This window comes from Helianthus annuus, chromosome 1 (genome assembly GCF_002127325.2).
Source record: "Helianthus annuus cultivar XRQ/B chromosome 1, HanXRQr2.0-SUNRISE, whole genome shotgun sequence".
NCBI lineage: Eukaryota > Viridiplantae > Streptophyta > Magnoliopsida > Asterales > Asteraceae > Helianthus > Helianthus annuus.
In genome coordinates this window covers 38,075,742-38,090,763 of record NC_035433.2, presented here as the reverse complement: position 1 = coordinate 38,090,763, position 15,022 = coordinate 38,075,742, and positions in this window count along the sequence as shown.

Below are 15,022 nucleotides of genomic sequence, written 5' to 3'. Positions count from 1 at the left end.
CATTTAAAATACAAGTAAACTTTCCTAAGTATACTTACACCAAAAATAATATTGGAAATATGATTAAACAAATTACTTATATTTATTTTCGAAAAATAATATAAGTAACATATATTTGAAAAGGTTAAAAATATATTATTTTTAACATATAACATTTTCAAACCCTACTTACACAAATATATATATATATATATATATATATATATATATAATATTCTGGGATAAAAATATATATAATAAATACAATATTAAATATAATGTGACATACATACCCAAATGATGCAAGAAACAATACATGTAAGACACATTAAATCCAAATAGTAACTTGTACTTAGAAGTTTACAAGTAAGGTGATTAACATACTTCGAACGTCTATTGGTCACGACATTCAAGTAGAAGAAGCCGGTGAAGCTAGACGCTCAAGACGCAAAACACTGAGTTCATGTCCCCATAAACGTTTTTACTGTTTTCAAACTTTGGGGAAAATACATGTACAAATTGGTATGTTTAAAACAAAGGAGTCATACATAGATCATATCAAGAATAGGGTACACGTAAGCACCATCAATCTAGTTTAGACCGAAAGAACAAGGGTTAGATCTAACAAGTCTGGGCAGCCTCACTCTTTTGACAGCTCATAGTCATGGAGTGTCTTGGGTCACAGTCGTAGGGTAAACGATGTTAAAAGTCACCTAGGTTTGGATGCTTCCTATGTCATCACATATGTTGGTGGCCTTACACACCATTAGCGATCTCGATTCCATTCCATTACAACTTACAAACTTACATTTTACAATTACATACCATGTTTTCATACAATTACAAATGTTACATTTTACACAATCTGCATGAATTCACACCAACTTTTGTTGACGACTTTTAAACTTACATGTATTTCAGGGAATTAGTGGATGATGCTCGCGGGATCCTTGTCAAGATGTAGTGTCATGTTTTCAAGATGTTTAGTGTCTAACCTCCGTTGCCATCTTTTGTGGATTTGTTTACTATATCCCACCTCCTGTGGTGATATAGTAAACAAAACCTTGATCTTTGTTTTGAAATGGTGTTGTGAACTTTCAAACAATTATCTTTACTTATGATGTAAACTCTAAACTACATTCTGTATTTTGGGATAATTTAACTTTGAATGGCAAGATGGAGTTTGTTTTAATTCATGTAGCATTTTTACTTATCGTATGCAATGAGAACCAGTCAAATCACACCTCGTGCTTCCACCTTTGAAAGGGGTGTGACAGATTGGTATCAGAGCTTCGATTGTAGTGAACCATGATTCCTTCTCGAGTCTAGTCTACAATCCTTAGGATCCTCTCACGAACACAATTTTACGAAAGTTTTTATTGCATAAAACTTTCCGCGACATCCACTACATAAACTTGTTTTTTGAAAATCCAGCGAGGACACTATGCTACAAGTACTTATGTCATCCTCAGAGAGCAGTGGTTTATCAGAGGAGCATGACCCGATGGCTATTGTGTCCAACGACGAGATTACCTCAGCTCCGGAGATTTTCACGTCTGACTCCGAGACTGACCCTGAGATGATGTCAGATGACACGGATCTCGATGATTGCCCTACCTGACTCTGGAGCTGATATTCCTTTTGTGGATGATGTCCTTGCCTTGCCCTTACCCATTTACGACCAACTCATCATTGGGCATCCCGTTGGTGAGCACATCGTAGAGCCAATCCCTATCCATGCTATTCCACTGGCTGCCATCCCTGCTGAGGATTGGCCCTTTGTTGTAGACTTAGACGACGACGATGAGATTCCAGCATTCCAAGAAAACCTCTCCAACGCGAACCTCGGGGATGGAGACGTTTTCGACATCGCTATTCTAGACGTAGCATCCCCCGTTGTCTCTGTCATTGACATTTCTTCTGATTCTGATCCTGATTCTGATGCCGACTCCTTCGAGTCAGTGACCTCTTCTGCACTTCGAGCTGCAAGACTAGAGGCCTACCCTACAGATGATGATGATGTTATGTCAGTTTCACCTGCTACCCCTACCCCTACCCCTCTCCCCACACCTACTGATACATCTCCTCATACTCCCACTCACGTTGCTAGTGACAGTTTATCACAGCCACCCACTTCCGTCGGACCTTTTAGCTGAGTACGACACATTCGTTTTGCTTCAGCTTTTCTGTATACACCCCCAACTCACGAGCGAGAGCCCTCAGGACACCCACACGTACCACCACCTGAGTTGAGCCCATGTTTTCAGACATCCCGATCTTTTCCACCATCCCCTCCACACGTTATGCCATTGTCTGATCCGTATCATCCTTCTCATCACTCTGGGTATACCTGAGATAATCTTCTCTCACTTACTTAAGTTTTCAGGTTGAGATTCTCTGTCGTAGGGTCTATTGGCTGGAGAGTGAGGCCGATGCTAGACGACCTCCTCCACCAGCCTACCCACCACCAGTCACACCACCACCGCCATCCTCACCACCACCAGCATTTCCACTACTACTTTTTCATGCACCTGTTGATGGTTATGCTGCTCGAGTCCTTACACTTGAGCAGCAGGTGAGTTTCCTGATTTGTTGAGTCCACGAGCTCGAGGATGAGGTAGCTCATCTCCGCAGTTTGGTTTTCCCTACACCCCCACCCTCTCCACCAGCCCATTAGGTTTTTCATTGCATGTACTTTGGTTTGGAGTAGTATTTTTGGATATAAAGATTCAAGTCGAGTTTTGGGTACAACTTGAATACAAATGATCGCCAATGTGAAGAAAGATATTTTGCCTTTATATGTATTAAACTTGTACTGATTCGGTGATGTAACCCATCTGCATTTTTGTTTTCTTCACAAACAATTATGTAACAAGTTGTCCTGATATATATAAAAACTCGGTGATTATCTTTGTGACACATTATTATTTCTCTATTTATGCATACTTGTTGCTTGTATGAATCGATTTATATGTTTGGTGGATTGTTTGGTTGTGTGTGTGTATATATATATATATAGGGTAATGCTCTATAAAAAACCCTTGAATTTAAGAAAACTTTGGAAACCCAATGCATGGTATAGATTTTGCCACGTGTCCATAGTAAATATCATATTCTTTTTGTCCTTGAGGGCATTATGGTATTTTCACATCTATCTTAGATATCTTCCCCTATTTGATTTGACAATAATTAATACCCATCACATCCAAATCTACTTTCAAAACCCAAGATCCACCATTCAAAACCTCCATTTTTTCATTAACTTCATCTCTATGTTTCAAGATCCACCCTTTCAAAACCTCCATTTTCCATTAACTTCATATCTGTTTCAAGTTCTACCCAAGATCCATTTCCATGAACTTCATTTCTGTTTCAAGATCCACCATTTCAAAACCTCCATTTCAAGATCCCCACTGACTGGAACGTCATTCACAACGAGTTCCCTACTGACGAGGACAAGAATGATCAAGGTTTTTCATCCTTTTTTTATGGGTTCGAGTTTTTTTTTACACCCCTAATTCAACTTTGTTGGGATCTAAGGGCCATCATGATTGTGCTTGTTTTCATAAAACGAATAAGAGCACGGAAATGAGTAGCAAACTTTGTAAACATAATCAAAGGAAAATATAGATTGATAAACAATTGTTATTTCATTGAGTCAAAAGATTTACAATAGAAGGCAAATGATTACAGCAAGCTTACAATCTAAACTCCCCCTCAGCCTGATACACCAGAGTTGGTTGCACAAGATGTAGGATGAATTGAGGAGAAGAACTCACTCAAAACGATCAAGTATAACAGTACAGAATACTGTCATATTTATAGGCAAACCAAACTACTGATCTACCTCAGCTGACGTCACCATGATAGTGACATCTAACGACCTAACAAACTACAAATACTGTTCTATACAAACTACTGACATGTACCATCTGATAAGTAATAAAATGTAAAGCTAAGGAAACTACTGCTTCACGTTCCACTGTTGTAGCCTTAGCACAGATGTTGAGTCTTCAGTGCTTTCCTCAAAGGTGATCAGTCTTTGGGAGGGCAGTGCTTGAGTCTTCAGCAGTACTTAAGAAACAGCAGTAGATAGAGCAACAGAGTTTGTCTTCAGCAGTTGTTAAGTAATCATCAGAGTTTGGTTTGTCAGTTGTTTTAGTTGAGCAGCACTTTAAGATCCATTAGCTGTTAGATAACCACTATCAAGGGGAGATCATAGGATAAACTGCTGCTTATTGATGGTCCACTGATGAGATCCGGTTTTGGCTTTTCATTATCTGTTCCTCTGTTAGGGTTCAATTCCAACAATCTCCCCCTGGAACAGATAATGCTAAAACCCTTCCTTATTCAGGACCTTTATTACTCATCAAGAGTGCCTTAGCTTGTTCTTTGAATTCAACTTCAAAATTCTTTGCACTCTGGTCATCCTCATCCCTGCACAGTGAAAGTTCAAGGAGATCCTGCAAATCTTCCACACTTAGGCCAAGTGCTTCTTTCCTTGATATATACTTCACCTCACCATTGGCTCTGACCAAGGTCAATACGTGGGTCTTTTGATCAGACATCCACTTTAGTATTTTAAAGCCTAATGGGTTTCTTGGGAGAGATTTATCTTCTGATGAGTTGTGGGATAATGGCCTTGAAAACACATGCAGACTTTCATACATTCTTTTGAAAGCTTCTTTAATGACTTTGTTTGCTGCAGCTATGTCTTCTGCAGTTTCTTGTCCAGTAAGCTCTTGTTTCTCCTTTTCTATCATGCCTGTGGCAGTGTTTGAGGATGCAGGACTGTTTAATACCTTCTTAAAAAGGTTTTGAATTCTTGCTGAGCTATCCTCTTTTAGACCCATTTTCATGATGGTGTCTTTGAGATACTCTGCTTCTTTTTCTTTGACCTCCTTGTCAGACAACTGTTTACCTTCTTCTTGGTTTGTCACAAGAGTAAGGTTGTCTGCTGATTTTAGCATTGTTTTGAGGCTTTCAATTTGTTGTTCCAGCTTCACCATTTTTTCTCTGTTCTTCCTTTTCTTCAGCCTCTCATAGGCTTCATCAGTTTGCTGCCTAGACCATTTTGATATGGCTTCAGCAGTGTCCACCTTAGCATCCACTAGCTCCTTTTTCTTTCCTTTATATTCAGCAGTGAGATCAGCAATAAGCCTTTTGTATTTACTCCAGTTTGGAGCATTTTTCTTCTTTGAAGGATCATTCTTGATTTTTTGGATCCTTTCAGCCTCATGCTTTAAAGCTACTAAATGCCATTCTTTAAACTGGGATTCTTTAGCAGGGTAGAACTTTTCTTTCACGATGAAGACTAGAAGTTGTTCTCTCAATTTCTTCTTTTGATCAGCCTTTTCTTTGTCTAGCTCTTGTGCATATTCTTCCATCTGCTTAACCTTTGCAGGGTAGAACTCCAATCTATTAGCAATGCCTTCTTCGCTTAGCCTTTCTTTTTCACTGTCAACCTTAGCTTTAACTTTAGCTTGCCTAGCCTTTATCTTGAGATAATCAGTTATATCTTCTGGAGCGATATAGCCTATTAGTGAGGAGAATTTTCTTTTTGATGGATCTGTTTCTGTATAAAACTGCCTCATTTCATTTTTAATGGCTTCAAGCTCCAGTGGATACTTTTCAGCATTCGGATCATGTATCCCTTCATCGGCAGTGATTGGCTTTCTTTTTCTGCTAAAGAGCTTTGGTTGAGATATAGGAAAGGATAGAGCAGTGGTGGATGGTTGACTAACAACTGTTGAAACAACTGGTGTCTCAACTGCTGTTGTCATTACAACTGCTGATGTGTCAGCAGATGTCTTCTGCTTTTGAGCAGGGGATGGAAGATGTGATGGTGGTGGTGACTCGTCATCAGGAATGAAAACCCTTCTCCTTTTTAATGGAGGGGAGGCTGGTGATGTATTGGGTGGATCAGTGGTTTGAGACTGTGACTGACTGACAGTAGTTGAAACAACTGGTGTTTCAACCACTGTTGTCATTACAACAGATGTTGTAACATCTGCTGTCTTCTGCTTTATGGCAGGAGGCAGTGGTGGTGATGAAGATGATGATAGTGGTGGTTTTTGTGTTATAGACATAGATGATGATGGTGGTGGAGCAGTAGTTGTGATGGTGTGTGTTGAAACAGTAGTAGTGTATGTTGGAGGTATGTGTGTTGATGTAATGGCAGCTGTTTGGCTACTGACAGCAGTTTTTGTAACTGCTGTTGTATCAGTTGTTTAAGTTTTTGAGGTTTTGGGTTTTTCTGGTTCAATATATATCCCATCTTCTATACCTTTCTTTTTCAGCTTGGTTTTCTCCCCCTTTTTGGCATTATCTGCCAGGGGTGTATCCATGAAGAAAATGGTAGATGGACCTTTCTCACTCTGAGCAGCCTTTTGTATGCTAGCATTTATAGCCTTGATGTCTGCTTGAGTGTCTTTGAACCGAGATTCCACCATGTTGGTCAGCATTTGTACTTGATTAGCATGCTTTTTAGCAGCCATTTGTTGCTGTTGTTCAAGCATGGGCTGGAAGATATTCCAAAGCTCATTTGCAGCAAATGCTTGTGGAGCTGGTGCTTGAGCAGGAGGAACAGTTGATTGGGCTTTTTGAGCTTCTAACAACTGCTGCACCATATCTTTTATTTCGGCAACAGAAGATTCTAGATTTTCAACTCTGGCCGTCAATTCATTGTATTTTGAATCATCACCTGAATTAACAGGATCATCTGAATCCCCACCAGCAGTGGTTGTATCAATGTGTGACTTAGGAGCTGTAGCCCAAAAGTCATCCATTGATGCCCCTTTTTCTTGGTACTGGGGACTTCTTTCTTCAGCACTCGATAATCCTTTGATGTTACCAGTGGTTAAAGATAACTCACTGGTGGTTACCGGTGTTGCCATGGAAGAAATTGCCTTCAAGGGAGTCTTAGTTATGTAACAACTGTCCAACTGAAGATCTGTTGATCCATCAGTTGTAGTTGCTGCTCCACTTGAACTACCACCGAGAGTTACTTGTAACTCAGGGGGTGTAACCTCCTCAGCTGTTGCTGGGTTAGCAGAGGCATGAACATCAGACCCAGTCACTTGTGGAGGTATGCTCTCAGTAATAGGTGACAGAGAGGAACTGGTTTGTGTCTGTGCCATATCAACTGCATGCAACAGGGGTATTATTGATTGTGGTAATATGATTGGTGAGGGTATGAGTGTTGAAAGAGACATGTCCTTGGGATCAGGACTGTGGAAGATGGATCCGAGTGGATACAGAGCTTCATAATTTGGTGTCCCTGTGCTTACAACCTGATCCTTTTGTGAGGATGCAGGAGGAGTTTTAGGCTGGGGTTGAGATCTTTCTTCCATCTGCTGTGAGGAAGTAGCAGCAGTGGTTTCTTGTGACTTTTGTGTTGTCACTAGCATTGACTCTGGGATCTCATCTTCCAGAGTTGCCTTTGGTGTGGGTTTGGTGGGTTTTCTGGATGTTTTTCTTTTGGTCTTTTTGGTGGCAGGTGTTGGTTTCAAAGCAGTGGGTGTGCTACTTTGATCACCTGGAGCAGTGGGCTCAGCAGTGGTTGCTTGAGGATCAGTAGCAGTTTTTAAAACCTGCTCAGCCTCCTTTGTTTTTAATTTTATTGGTGCCATCATTCTCGAAAAGGTTTCTATTGTTAAACAGTTTATTTTGAATGAGACACCTTGTTTGGGCAATTCTGCATCTTTCTCAACAAATTTTTGTTCAAAATAGTAGCTTAGAAATCTTGGAAAGAGCAGAAATGCTTTATTATCAACGTTCTTTACCAAGTCATCAAATATTACCTGGGAGTAGTTATAGTTTTTATCATTTAAAATTGCATACCCCAGGCATTGGATTTTCGTTGGTATCTCATTAAAAGACGTTATTTTATTAGAAACACACATGAGCAGTGTGTGGAATAAAAATCTGGGTGCAGAAGGGAAGTAACCCTTTTGTAGGGTATCCCTATTTGGTTGTTCTGCATAGCCCCTGTTCATGAAATCCTTTACCAACTCGTCTTTTGTAAATGAGGTTTTTCCATTTAAATCATCGAGTTTAAAGGGTTCAGAGATGGATTTTGGTGAGATGTTTACCTTCTTACCCTGTATCGAGGAGTTGATGGCGGCGATGATGTCTCCTTGTTTTTCAAGGGTGGCAATTTTCCAGAACTCTCTCTGGGTATCAAGGTAAATAGGAGCGTCTGCTGTTATCAATGTTTTGTACTTTGATGCAGAAAGGATGTCAAGGATGGAGTCGAAAGTGTGGTTATCAGTAGGTTTTGTGAGTATACCTACATAGTTGTGTGGAGCTTTGTAGCGAATCTCCGGTGTTTCAGCGGCCATTTGAGTGGCATCTGCTGTTGTGGAGGAAGATGATGGTTTTGATTTTGATTTCGATTTTTGTTTCGTCATTTTGGATGAAGAAGATCGAAGAGGTTTTTGGAGTTATGAGAGGGAAACTGCTATGAGAAGAGAACTTTTGGAATTCAATTCGACAGTAAAACCCTGTTTGGATTTAATCAGGGTTTTATTTAGGGAAAAAGTGATTGCTGATGTGGCAGCGGTTATTTTTGATCTGAAGGCTAAAAACTAACCACGTGTCAAACATCTGATGGAATGGTAAATAATGGAGGACAGTTGTTTTGACAACTACTGATGGATCAAGTATCAGTAGTTACAACGGTAATAAAATGAAACAGTGGATGTAACAAAGATTTTAAACATCAGTGTTTTGGAGAACAGAGGTTGACACTTTAGCAGTGGACAAACTTTAGTGAGCAGATGTTAAGGCATAACAGCACTTTAGAAACAACAGTGGTAGAAGATAAATTGGTTCAAACAACTGATAGTGCAGCAGTATCTCAACTTTTGACAAACAATGTTAGCATCTGCTTGTTCAGATGTAGAAAATGATTTGTTCTTGTAAAAGCACAATCTCTTGTCTATCATCTGTTGAGTACCAGAGATGCTATTCTTAACAAAATACATTTTAGATGTATAATATCAAGATTAAATTGTCAGCAGTTATCTTCAGAAATTTTGTTCAAGGTTTTGCTATCTGTCAATTTTCTAGACAGTGGTTTAGCATTCCAGATGATGAAGACATTTTTACATGAGCTGCTCATTTTGTGTCTAATTACATGAACTAGATCATGAGTATCTCAGTAGTCTAAATCAATTTGCAATCAATTTATGATCTGTGAAAATCAAACTTGATCTTAACATGACCTTGATATGTGTGTCATTTCCTTTTGACCAGATTTAAGAATAGTAATTTCACACAAAAATAAGGAAATTACATCCTGACCAGAGATGAACTTTTACTATCAAAAATGAGTAAAAGTACACAATATATCATATAAAAATGAAATATATCTGGCTTTATTTAGAGAAAAACACCTTAAGAAAAATTAAAGGAAGTTTTGAAAATAATCAAAAGGATCTGACGATTTTCCAGTAAATTCATGATCATATTATTCTCAAGTTATTTTGACCATTGTTTTGGGGTCATTTACTTGTCAATTGATTGAAAATTTCTTTTAAGCATAATCACTGGAGATGCCATTGTTACCAGAACAATTTCTGCATTGATGAATGCACACAGTTGCGTGATGATGACCACTGATGATCTAACTTTTAAATCTCAAAAGTGTTTTATGCTTATACTCTTTTGCTTTTGATTTCAAAAGTTTTTGAGATAGCTACACTTTGAGATTTGTTCATTTTTCTTTTCCCTTTTTACCCTTTTTATTCATATGTTCAGAAATGCTCATTAGGAGATCATATTTTGAACATACTTTGTCCATAATCACTTAGAAGCAATGTTTTGAGAGATCTGACCATTATTTGATCATGCTTAGATCTCACATTTACCTATGAGTAAGACAATTTTGACACCTTATTTTCTCAATGTGTTTTGGACAAAGTTGATTTGGTCCTTTTGAAGGATACTCAACTTGCCTTTGAGCACATGAGAGATTTTGCCTAAAGTTTTATTTCCCCCTTTTCTATGTCAGCAGTATTCTAGTGTTTCGGATGAACACAAGTTTTGCTGAACAGAGGTACATACTTTAGTGTTTATTGAAAACATCACAAATATCGAAACAACAATTGAAATCAATTTTGAAAACATCGAACAATCCCACAATTTATCAGATATTTTACGGATCTGAAAACTATGAGTGACATATGCATGAAAACACTTGTTGTGTGAGATTTGTGTGTCATATGACATCTTGGTTGATTTACAGAGTTTCTAAATAACCACTTTGACCGTGATTTACTCGTTACTCTGTTTTTTTTCAACTGAATGCAGCCAACCTTTAGTATCAATAACTTTTGAGCTGAACTGTTATGTCAAATTGATTGTTAATCGAATTTAACTGTCCAAGCTCTGATACCAATTGTTGGGATCTAAGGGCCATCATGATTGTGTTTGTTTGCATAAAACGAATAAGAGCAGCGGAAATGAGTAGCAAACTTTGTAAACATAATCAAAGGAAAATATAGATTGATAAACAATTGCTATTTCATTGAGTCAAAAGATTTACAATAGAAGGCAAATGATTACAGCAAGCTTACAATCTAAACTCCCCCTCAGCCTGATACACCAGAGTTGGTTGCACAAGATGTAGGATGAATTGAGGAGAAGAACTCACTCAAAACGATCAAGTATAACAGTACAAAATACTATCATATTTATAGGCAAACCAAACTACTGATCTACCTCAGCTGACGTCACCATGACAGTGACATCTAACGACCTAACAAACTACAAATACTGTTCTATACAAACTACTGACATGTACCATCTGATAAGTAATAAAATGTAAAGCTAAGGAAACTACTGCTTCACGTTCCACTGTTGTAGCCTTAGCACAGATGTTTAGTCTTCAGTGCTTTCCTCAAAGGTGATCAGTCTTTGGGAGGGCAGTGCTTGAGTCTTCAACAGTACTTAAGAAACAACAGTAGATAGAGCAACATAGTTTGTCTTCAGCAGTTGTTAAGTAATCATCAGAGTTTGGTTTGTCAGTTGTTGTAGTTGAGCAGCACTTTAAGATCCATCAGCTGTTAGATAACCACTGTCAAGGGGAGAGCATAGGATAAACTGCTGCTTATTGATGGTCCACTGATGAGATCCGGTTTTGGCTTTTCATTATCTGTTCCTCTGTTAGGGTTCAATCCCAACAAACTTTACATGTTAATTTCTTAAAAGAAATCGAAGAACCAAGATACTGTCGAAGAATCAAGATCCTGTCAATAATAAGTTGGTTTTGATTTTTAATTGTCATTTACTTTGATTTTCATTCTTCACAATTGGTTTTATTTTTTCCAGAATTAAGAATGTTGCCAAAAGATTAATTATTTTTCAATACCATTGATTATTGTTTCAAAAAAAAAAAGAATGACGTTTACAGGTAATAAATTTCAATACTATTGATTTTAGTTTGGTTTTCATTCTTCTTGTGTTTATAAATTTTGATTTTGATTCATGGATTACTTGTTTTGGTTTCAAACTCGTTTGATTTTGATCCATGGATTAGTTATTTTTGTGTTAAAAAATGTGTTTGTTGGTTTGGGGATTTTGATCTGAACAGTAACTGTTTTTTTGTTGGTTTGGTTGCCTTGTTTGGTGATTTTTGATCTGAATAGTAACTATTTTTTGTTAGTTAGGTTGCTTTGTTTTGGGCTTTTGATCTGAATAGTAACTGTTTTTGTGTGTTATAGTACAAAAACAGATCCATAACATGTGTTAATCCCCTGTTAGAATGATATATAACGTGTGTTGATTTACAGAAACAGACCAATAAAGATATTCAATCGACAAGCTGGATGGATGTAGGCGACGCTAATGCGGGGGCATTTGTTAAAAAAAGATATTCAATAGGTCACATTTTTTGGGAAGGAACTCTTCGTTCATTTATAACATGTGTTAGTGGTTCATGCTGTAACAGAACTCCATGATGTAACCTGACATGTGTTCATGTATAACATGTGTTAAGCCCCTGATAGAATGATATATAACGTGTGTTAACCTTTGTTAATTTAAAAAGTATGTACAAAGGACAAAAAGAACATGATTACTTCTTTGACCATGTGGATAAATGTAGAGCATGTATTTTATTTCATTTGACTAGATTGACATTCGAAATCATTGTGAAATTCTATGAAGCCAAACATCAACCATTGATTATGTTTTATTAACTAGATCTATGGTTGTCATTTAATTGGTATATTTATAACATTTAAATAAACAAGTAGTTCAAAAGCAAACATCCTGAACCATGGCGCCAACATGGTACAAACACACAAAACTATTATTTGTAGTTTTCCAAACAGAGATTCCTGCATTTGTTTTTTATTTTGCTTAGTGTACAACAATGACGAAATTACGTAGGGGATGACTGAGTACGAGTGCAAAAGCTGCAACATTTGAGAATGGCCTATGGTACACACAAACAAAAATATAACGTGTGTAACATACGTGTTTTCATTAACATGTCTTAAGTTCCCGATATACACGAAATATAATGTGTGTTAACATGTGCAGCCAGCAGGAGGATGGCATGTAAATGTGCAATATGATTAGCGGATCACGTATTGTAACACATTTATAGGTAGCTTGGGAATAAATAAAATGAAACGCCGTATTTATTCCTTCAATGGAAAAATGACTTTCCCCAGTAGTACCAGGGGATAGTTGGTGGCTCTTGTGTTAGTGGTTCATGTGTATAACGTGTGTTAACATGTACAGATAGCAGGAGGATGGCAGGTAACGTGAAATATGAATAGCGGACCATGTATGGTAACACATGTATAGGTATCTTGGGAATAAATAAAATGAAACACATTAATTTTTCCTTCGATGGACAATGACTTCCAGGGGATATTTGGTGGTTCATGTGTTACTGGTACGTGTGTATAAATTCTTAGGTGGTTCATGTGTTACTGGTACGTGTTGTTGAATCCAAAAAATATCATTTTTGTTTCTCTAAGGCCGAATGGATCGCACGATGGAAAAATGACTGCCCCCAATAGTTGGTCAGATACTAACATGTGTTAGTGTACATGTAAGGTCACATTTGTTTTCATTAACATGTGTTACGTTTATGTCAGCGTTTGTTTTCACATTTGTTCTCATTAACATCCGGAACATATCATATATAACGTTTGTTAACATGTCATCATGCGTCAAAAACGGGTGACTCCAACACAAAACATTTTTGTTGGTGAGTTTACAACAAAAATGGATGCATAGAGCCCAATAGTAACACAAATATCCTTTTTTGCTTGTTGGTGAGTCTCATGGCGGACTAAGAAGGGATGGAGCTTCCGTTGACGGTCTGTCTTTGCTGTTTATCTGCTAAATTTGCTGACTCGTCCTTTGCATGAAATTGGTAAGTCAACAGGAGTACCAATGACATTGTGATGACCCCATTTGAAGAGCACGGGACATTTATACGCAAATTCATGTCCTATAGGGGGTGTGCTCGGGTTGTGAACGAATTGCTTGGTAGTGAATTACAACACGTGTGGCCACCGAAACATAAGAATATATAGGTAAATGTGTTAAAGATTAATGTACCGGTAAATTTGTCAAAAGTTAGATTGCCCAGAAGCAAGTTACTATATTACATGAGATAACAAACGTGTGTTAAGGCCATATTAACACCAATACTCATAGAATGGATGCATGTATGCCGAAAGAAAAAAGTTTCTTTTACACTTAACATGTGTTAGAGATTAATGTACTGGTAAACTTGTAAAAAGCTACAGTGCCTACAAGCAAGTTACACACAAAATGGATGCATAGAGCCCAAAAGCAATCCAACTATGCTGAGGTCGACTTCAAGGCAGAAGTTCGGGAGGCCAGAACATTTTTAACAACACGTCCTAGATAAAATAATAAGAGTCTCACATTACATATTACTAGTAACTAACGTTAACACACGTTATATATCATTCTAACAGTGGCTTAACACAAGTTATACATGAACAGATGTCAGATTACATCATGGTGTTCTGTTACAGCATGAACCACTAACACATGTTATAAATGAACGAAGAGTTCCTTCCCAACAAAATGTGACCTATTGAATATCTTTTTTTTAACACATGTCCCCGCATTAACGTCGCCTACATCCATCCAGCTTGTCGATTGAATATCTTTATTGGTCTGTTTCTGTAAAGCAACACACGTTATATATCATTCTAACAAGGGATTAACACATGTTATGGGTCTATTTCTGTACTATAACGCACAAAAACAGTTACTATTCAGATCAAAAGCCCAAAACAAAGCAACCTAACTAACAAAAAACAGTTACTATTCAGATCAAAAAGCACCAAACAAGGCAACCAAACCAACAAAAAAAACAGTTACTGTTCAGATCAAAATCCCCAAACCACCAAACACATTTTTTTAACACAAAAATAACTAATCCATGGATCAAAATCAAACGAGTTTGAAACCAAAACAAGTAATCCATGAATCAAAATCAAAATTTATAAACACCAGAAGAATGAAAACCAAACTAAAATCAATAGTATTGAAATTTATTACCTATAAACATCATTCTTTTTTTTTTGAAACAATAATCAATGATATTGAAAAATAATTAATCGTTTGGCAACATTCTTAATTCTGGAAAAAATAAAACCAATTGTGAAGAACGAAAATCAAAGTAAATGACAATTAAAAATCATAACCAACTTATTATTGACAGGATCTTGGTTCTTCGATTCTTCGACAGTATCTTGGTCCAAGTTTTCTATTGAAAATGAATATAACTGAAAGCATATTGAACCAAATTAGAAAATAGTAAATTACCAAGAGCAACTAGACCGAGAGGAGAGAGAGCACCGGAGAAGAAGTCCGGTGAGTTTCGCTGGAGAAGGTGGTTGCTGGTGGTGGTTGTTTATTGAGGAGAGAGAGGGCCGGAGAAGAAGTCCGGTGAGTTTCACCGGAGGAGGTGGTTGCTGGTGCTGGTTGTTTCTTTCTCCTGGAGAAGGTGGTTGCTGGCGGTGGTTGTTTCTCATGTTTG